Genomic DNA, 8,484 nt, shown 5'->3' on the forward strand with positions numbered 1-8,484 from the left:
GCCATTTCCTTCTCCAGTGCATGAAAGGCAAAAGTGAAAGTGAAGTTGCTCGGTCATGTCTGACTCTTAGCGACCCCATGGACTGCCGCCTACCAGGCTCCCCTGTCCATGGGAGTTTCCAGGCAAGCGTACTGGAGTGCGGTGCCATTGCCTTCTCCTCTGGCAGCTCTATGGTGGGTTAATGGAGACCTCCTCCAAGAGGGCTTATGCCATACCCAGGTCTGCTGCACCCAGAGCCCGGTCCCTCTGGCAGTCCACTGCTGACCCCACCTCCACAGGAGATGCTCAGACACAGTTCTGCCTCAGTCTCTGTGGGGTCCCTGGGTCCTGGTGTGTGCAAGGCTTGTTTGAGCCCTCTGAGCATCTCTGGTGGGAATGGGGTTTGATTCTAAACCTGAATTCGCCCCTCCTGCCGTCTTGCTAGGACTTCTCCTTTGTCCTTGGACGTGGGGTAGCTCCTCACCGCCACCCCAGCACCGTGCAGCCGTTAGACTTTAGACGTTAGTTCAAGTCTAACTGGTCCATTAGAATTTTAGTAACACATAGAGGAATTGGGGCATGAGGGACAAATTAGATATTCTGTTCCTACAGTATGCAGTCAGACCTAGAAATCCTCTCTGCTGTTTCTTTCTTTTTTTTTTCCAAATTCAAAAAAAGTCATTTTTGGCGGTGCTGAGTCCTCGCTGCTGTGTGCAGGCTTTCTCGAGTTGCAGTTAGTGGGGGCTACTCTCTAGTTGTGGTGCTAGGGCTTCTCATTGCAATGGCTGCTCTTATTGCAGGACCAAGAATCAAACCTGTGTCCCCCACACTGGCAGGCAGATTCTGAACCACTGAACCACCAGGGAAGCCCCTCTGAGCTGCTGCTTTGTTCTGGGAAGCAAGGAAGCCAGGATTTCCTTAATTTTTTGAGAGTCAGTTAACAGTTCTTCTTTGGATACCTTATGTCCCTTAGAGGCTAACTCTTGTAACAGAGCGCAGTTTCTCTGTTCAGTTCTATACCACAAAAGCAAATCATCTACATAATGAGTTAAAACAGTCATTGGGAAAGTGTCCATCAGCCCAATCAGCTTTTAAGTATTTGAGAAAAATAAGTAGGGCTTTCAATATATTCTTGTGGCATCTAGGTGTTCAGATGGTCTCCCCATGTAAAGTCAAAAAGACGTTGGCTTTTCTTTTACACCAGAATACTAAAGAACGCACTGCATAGGTCTCTTACTGCAAAATAACAAATGTCTGCTGGAATGGCTGAGAGTAGGGTATGAGGATTAGGAACCACAGGGCAGCGAGGAATCGCAATGTTATTTACAACCCTCAGGTCCTTTTGCATTTGACTTCCTTGCCAGCAAAAAGGGGTATTGCAAGGACTAGTATGAGGAATTCTAAGTTCATTCTCAAGGAATTTCTGAATAACAAGAATGCCTCTGGTCTAAATAGGTTTTATCGGGACTTCCCCGGTGGCTAAGCCTGCACTCACAGTGTAAGGGGCCCAGGTTCCATCCCTGGTCAGGGAACTAGATTTCTCTAGGCCTAAATGAAGACCTGGCACAGGCAAGTAAAAAAATATTTAGGAAAAAAACTAGTTATTGCCAAATACGGGGTAGAGGCTTGGGATTGCCAATAATTGTTATTTTTAAGTTGCTTTTTATTTATTTTTGGCTCTGTTGAGCAGCATGTTAGATCTTAGTACCCCCACCAGGCATCAAAGTCATGCCCCCTGAAGTGAAAGTGAGGTGCCCTAACCACTGGACCGCCAGGGAAGCCCCATCAGTAGTTATTCTGATTGAAGTGGCTGACTTGATTTTCCCAAATTCTGAGGAGGACAATGACCATAATTCCTCAGGCACTTGTAACTGAGTCGTCCATTTCCCCTTATCTGTCTGAGCTTTTGTTTTCCCAGCCATCGTTTTCTTTGTCATTATGTTCTGGTCTACACTGGAGTTTTCTAACTCTAAAATCACTTCACCCTTCAGGCCGTATGGGCATTTCATGCCTCTAAGAGGGCTCATCCTATCAAATGAATTGGAGTGCATTTCACCAAAAGGAACACGTGTCTTCCTGAGATAGTTCTAACTGGAATATTATGTTTCTGATTTTAAAATGCATAGGTAAATTAGAAACACCTGTCATTTGAATTGACTGTTTACTCTGAGGGAGAGGGCAGTGAATGAGGGTAGGGCTGAGAATGGATAAGGTTGCCCCCATGTCTACAAGGGCCTTAGAATTTAGAAGTTGCCCCTCTGAATATTATTTCAGTTTCCCCTGAGGTGTTTGTGAGGAGAGGGAATACCTTCTCATAGTCCTTAGAGCACCCTGTTCCATATTAAACTCATCATGTCCTGAATCTAATTTAAACCTGTGGCAGTCTTTTTTAATTTTATTTTTGGCCTTGCCACACCGCATGTAGGATCTTAGTTCCCTGACCAACAATTGAACCCTGAGCCCTCTGCATTGGAAGCTCGGAGTCTTAACCACTGGACTGCCAGGGGAGTCGCACATGGCAGTCTCTTTTAAAATGTCCAGGTTTTTTTGCATTAAAAACAGATGTGATTCTTTTCAAAACGAACTGAAATTTGGGCCGGGTGGTTTCATAATGTGGCACCTTTCTTTTTCTCCTTTCTGTGAGGTTTTGGCGAGTTGGTCACCAATAGTGACAAACACATTAGAATGCAGAGTAGGCTAATCAAGTTCATATCTTTTAAACAGTCATGCCTATTCTTCATCTAATCCTTCTTTAAAAGGAAATAGTGTTAAAGAAAAAAAAAAAGAAATAGAGTGTAGTATTGGATCTTTCCGATGGTACAGAAAACTCTCTGGAGCCATGCTAGAGTGTTGTTTGCAATGTCTTTTCAAATCTTTTGAAATAATCAAAAATAGTGTCTCTCGACCTTTGTTTGCACTGACAGATTTTTGCCTACCTGTTTGTTTTCTTTTTTGAAAAAATACTTAAATATTTACTTGACTGCATCAGATTGTAGTTGCAAAGTGTGGGGTCTTTCCTTGCGGTGCACAGACTCTAGTTGTGGCGTGAGGGCTTAGTAGTTGCAGTGGGTTTAGTTGCTCCAAGGCATGTGAGATCTTAGTTCCCCGGTCAGGGATCAAACTCACAACCCCCGCACTGCAAGGCGGATTCTTAACCACCAGACCACCAGGGATGTCCCTACTAGCTTTTTCTAATTTAGGTAAGTCAAAAGTGCCTCATTTGGGCCATCTCAGGGAGAAGTTATTTTTTGACTTGCCATTTATTTAAATACTTGGAAGTAAAAAAAAAAATTACTTGGAAGTGTCAGATCCTTAAGTGTTACATATAAACACAGCTGAGGTTCCCATAGGTGCCTGTCTGTCAAGGAGCTGTTGGGCCTTTGAGGCATGCATGACTTCCCATTCTTGATTTGGTTGCCTAATTTAGATATGATCTAACCAACTTAAAAAGACATTTATTTCTATCTGTCTGTTTTGACCACACTGAGTCTTACTTGAGGCACATGGGATTTTGGTGGTAGTTTAGCTGCTCAGTCGTGTCTGACTCTTGCAACCCCATGGACTGTAGCCCGCCAGGCTCCTCTGTTCATGGGATTTCCCAGGCAAGAATACTGGAGTGGGTGGCCATTTTCTTCTTGAGTTGCATGCAGACTCTCAGTTGTAGCATGTGGGATCTAGTTCCCAGACCAGGCATGGAACCCAGACCCCCTGCATTGGGAGAGCAGAGGGTTAGCCCCTGGATCACCAGGGAAGCCTCTGAACAACTCTGAGGACAGTATGGTGAATCAAATGCATTCAGCTTCTTAGTCCGACTCCCCAAGGAGTTACCCTTGACTCGGTTCAACTCTTACATGTCTGGGTTTCTCCCTCCAACAGTCTAAAACCACCCAGTGCTTAGAGCACTAGGCGATCAGCCTGTATAGCTTGTGTCTCTGGGTCAGTCCTCCAGACACTTGCACTAGGTTCTCAGATGCCTGAGGACACCTTGTGGCCAGAAAGAGCAAGTTTCTTTTCTTCACGATTGGGTAATTCAGTCTTTCATTTCACTGGCAGTTTCTTGAAACCGTTTTTTCAAGTGAAGCCAAACTAATGAGAACTTGCCAACTATGTCTCCTGCCCTGACCACACCCCCACCTTGGTCCTTGCTTAGGAAAATACAGCAGAGCCTCTTAAGGCCCCAGGTCTAGAGTAAAAATAGCTCAAATGAAAATTGATGTCTTTGAAATGGGCGCCTCAGCTGTCTAAAGCTTAAAGTCAGGTGCTTACGTTACAGTAATCAGTGTACCTTGTAGTGGGGCGCTCACACTGTACGCGTCCCAGAGACGGGAGGTGCCCAGGCCACAGCGTCCCACGCAGGGCCACGTGGGGAAGGGACAAGGGCAGTCAGGAGGCAAGAGACTCGGGGTTGGGGCGAGGCAGGGCAGAGTGAGCCGTTGAGGGTTGGCTAGCTTGAATAATTTTGGTGGGCTTTGGACTGCAGGGGTGGTCCCTAGTTGCCTGGCCCTGGCCCTGGGATGATTAAGATGGGAAATATTGCTGGGGAGGGAGGGAGAGGGTGAGTACAGGCCAGATGGAGGAGGTATGGCTTTGAATTTGTTAGTTTGCACATCAGAGGCATGCTTCTAGCTGGGCTTTTTGCTCTCTCTTAAAATGTCCAGCCCTGGAAGGGATGGTTTCTTCCCAGCCAGAAAGGTTTTGTAACATACCAAAATATCATAATACACAGAAAATTTAAAAATACTTACAATTAGTCCTCTGATGTTTTGACATATTAAAGAAAGTTTGGGGTGTTGATAGAAAGGTGGAGATTTTTAGAGAGTATGGCGTAAGTTGCCCTAAACAGCATAGAGTATTTTACAATGTGTAAAAGAGGAATACAAACAGAAGTGTTGCAGGAAGTGAGGCCCCTTCCAGGGCCTAAGAGTGGCCTCTTATCTAACACTTGGAAATGAATTGTCCAAGGAGACACATGTGCTGACAGAGTAAGATACTTTATTGGGAAGGGACCCCTGGGCAGAGAGCAGGAGGGTAAGGAAACCCGGGAGAGCTGCTGTGACACATGGCTCACAGTCTCGGGTTTTATGGTGATGGGATCAGTTTCCGGGTTGTCTCCAGCTGATCATTCTGACTCAGGGTCTTTCCAGGGGGTGCACATATTGCTCAGCCAAGATGGGTGCCAGCAAGGAGGATTCTGGGAGGTGGTAAGACACGTGGCATCTCATTTTGACCTTTCCTGAACTCTTGCGGCTGGTGGTGGCTTGTTAGTTCCATGTTCCTTGCCAGGACCTCCTGTCATAAAATAACTCATGAAAATGGCTAGTGTGGTACCTGGCCAGGGTGGGTGGTATCAGTCAGTGTGTTTCCCCTAATAGAGGTACGGGGAGTGACCGTAGACTGGCCCTTAATTAAGGTCCCCATTGTATGGCGGGTGATGGTGCATGTGTGCTCAGCTGTGTCCGACTCTTTGCAACCCTGTGGACCGTAGCCTGCCAGTCTCCTCTGTCCCTGGGGTTCTCCAAGGCAAGAATACTGGAGTGGGTTGCCGTTTCCTTCTCCAGGGGATCTTTCTGACCCAGGGGTTGAACCTGTGTCTCGTGTGTCTCCTTGCATTGGCAGGTGGATTCCTTACCACTGAACTGCCTGGGAAGCCTCCCTCCCCCACTGTACAGCATTAGCCAAAATTTATCTGAAATGTGGAGGGTCTCGAACATTATCTTGGTGGAGTTGTGAAGTGTTAGGCATATGGGCAGGTCAGGTTATGCTGTTGGAGGTGTTGATGCAAGTAATCAATAAACAATCTATAATAAGAATAGAGAAGAGTTTTATTCAAGCCAAACTGAGGACTGTAGCCCAGGAAACAACTCTCTGGAGCAGCCCCCTCAGAGCTACTAAGAGGTAGTGGAGGACCAGTACATACTTTTTTTTTTTTTTTTTGGCTGGGAAATACATGTAGACAAGCATATGTTTTGGTAAAAGATTACTGCTAATCACAAAGAACAGACATCTCGAGTTAATGCTTTTAGTGATTTTTCATCTATGGGGAGATGCAGGAATCTGGGATCCTTGAAATTCTTAAATATGCATCTTATCTAGAAGCCCCTTTATCCAAAGCATAGAATGTTTCATCCTGTTTTTCCCATCCTCAGTGCCCTTCAGTGGGTGACTGCAGTGGGTTCTGACTTAATCCTTTGTAAGACAGGAAGATGAGGGACATGCTTCTATAATGGCTAAAGCAGATGTACAACGTATGTTTGACAGGCTATAAGACAGTGTTTTTTTAATTAGTTTTGGCTGTGCTGGGTCTTTGCACTGCCCGTGCACGCTCTCTAGTTGTGGCGAGCAGAGGCTGCTCTGTTGCAGTGGCTCTGCTTCTTGCAGAGCACGGGCTCGAGAGTGTGGGCTCAGTATTGAGGTGTAGGCACTGAGTTGTCCCATGGCATGTGGGATCTTCCTGGATCAGGGATTGAACCTGTGTCCCCTGCATCGGCAGAAAGATTCTTAACCACTGGACCACCAGGGAAGTCCAAGACAGAGTATTTCAGTTAGCATAAAGTTCAAGTTAAATCATATATGCCCTAATGACTTCCCTGTACCTCATTATGTGAAAATTTCTTCCGTCAGAGGGTGTGAAATGATGAGTACATGTAACTTATGTTACAGTGAGTGATATTGGCGTATAATTAAAGATAAGGGGTTTATAAATAAATGGAAAAAATAATAATTAAAAATAAAAAAAAAATAAAACAGCCTGCAAAAAAAAAAAGGTAAGGGGTGGTTATCAGGGTCATGATTGAATGCTGGAAGAGAGCAGTAGGAGAAAGCCCTGTGGAGAGGTTCTCTTACCAGGGGCTCCATGGGTTAACTGGTTAAGAGGCAGGTACCTCCTGGGGAAGCAGCAGTTTCCATTAATTTTCAGAATGGTGCAGATAGTAGTAATCTTTTCCAGACCACCCCCCCCCCCAATACCTTTTTAGAAGAGCCCAGTGTTGCATATTTTAAAAAATTAATTGAACACAACAAAAATGTTGGAACACTGAAGGCAGTAGGAGTATGTTGGTGAGCTCTTGCCTTTTGGCTTCAGCAATCTGGTGACACAGATGAGTAATATGCCTGTACACGGATCTGCCATGGCCAGAGCATAATGAGTAGCTCCTGCAAAAGGTGTGTGGGGGGGTCCTATAAAGTTTGTTTGCCATCAGCTCTATGGACCTCTCACCCCTAGTTTGGGAAGTAAGCCCATCAATTTTATTGCCAGTGGAGTTTTAAAATGTGAAATAAGGTGCATTTGTTGGTAAGTTCGCCAACATAGAGGGGGTCCCAGCATTCTATCTAGGCCCTTTAGGGCAGAGACCTCTCAATGTTTTTTCTGTTTTATGGATGTCCTGTTCAGTTCAGTTTAGTCACTTAGTCATGTCTGACTCTTTGCAACCACATGGACTGCAGGCCTCCCTGTCCATCACCAACTCCCGGAGTTTATTCAAACTCATGTCCATTGAGTTGGTGATGCCATCCTGCTATCTCATCCTCTGTTGTCCTCTTCTCCCACCTTCAGTCTTTCCCAGCATCAGGGTCTTTTCAAATAAGTCAGCTCTTCGCATCAGGTGGCCAAAGTATTGGAGCTTCAGCTTCAGCATCAGTCCTTCCAATGAATATTCAGGACTGATTTCCTTTAGGATGGACTGGTTGAGTCTCCTTGCAGTCTAAGGGACTCTCAAGAGTCTTCTCCAACACCACAGCTCAAAAGCATCAATTCTTCGGTGCTCAGCTTTCTTTACAGTCCAACTCTATGAAAAACCATAGCTTCGACTACATTGACCTTGTTGGCAAAGTAATGCCTCTGCTTTTTAATATGCTGTCTAGGTTGGTCATAACTTTTCTTCCAAGGAGCAAGTGTTTTTTAATTTCATGGTTGCAATCACCATCTGCAGTGATTTTGGAGCCCCCAAATAAAATCTGTCACTATTTCTATTGTTTCCCCATCTATTTCCCATGAAGTGGTGGAACCAGATGCCATGATTTTAGTTTTCTGAATGTTGAGCTTTAAGCCAACTTTTTCACTCTTCTCTTTCACTTTCATCAAGAGGCTCTTTAGTTCTTCTCTTTCTTCTGTAAGGGTGGTGTCATCTGCGTATCTGAGATTATTGATATTTCTCCAGGCAATCTTGATTCCAGCTTGTGCTTCATCCAGCTCAGTGTTTTCATGATGTTCTCTGAATATGTTAAATAAGCAGGGTGACAGTATACAGCCTTGACGTACTCTTTTCCCAATCTGGAACCAGTCTGTTGTTCCATGTCCAGTTCTAACTGTTGCTTCCTGACCTGCGTACAGATTTCTCATGAGGCAGGTCAGGTGGTTTGGTATTCCCATCTCTTTAAGAATTTTCCACAGTTTGTGGTGATCCACACAGTCAAAGGCTTTGGCATAGTCAATAAAGCAGAAATAGATGTTTTTCTTGAACTCTTTTGTGTTTTTGATAATGCAACAGATGTTGGCAATTTGATCTC

This window comes from Muntiacus reevesi, chromosome 1 (assembly GCF_963930625.1).
Source record: "Muntiacus reevesi chromosome 1, mMunRee1.1, whole genome shotgun sequence".
NCBI classification, from domain to species: domain Eukaryota; kingdom Metazoa; phylum Chordata; class Mammalia; order Artiodactyla; family Cervidae; genus Muntiacus; species Muntiacus reevesi.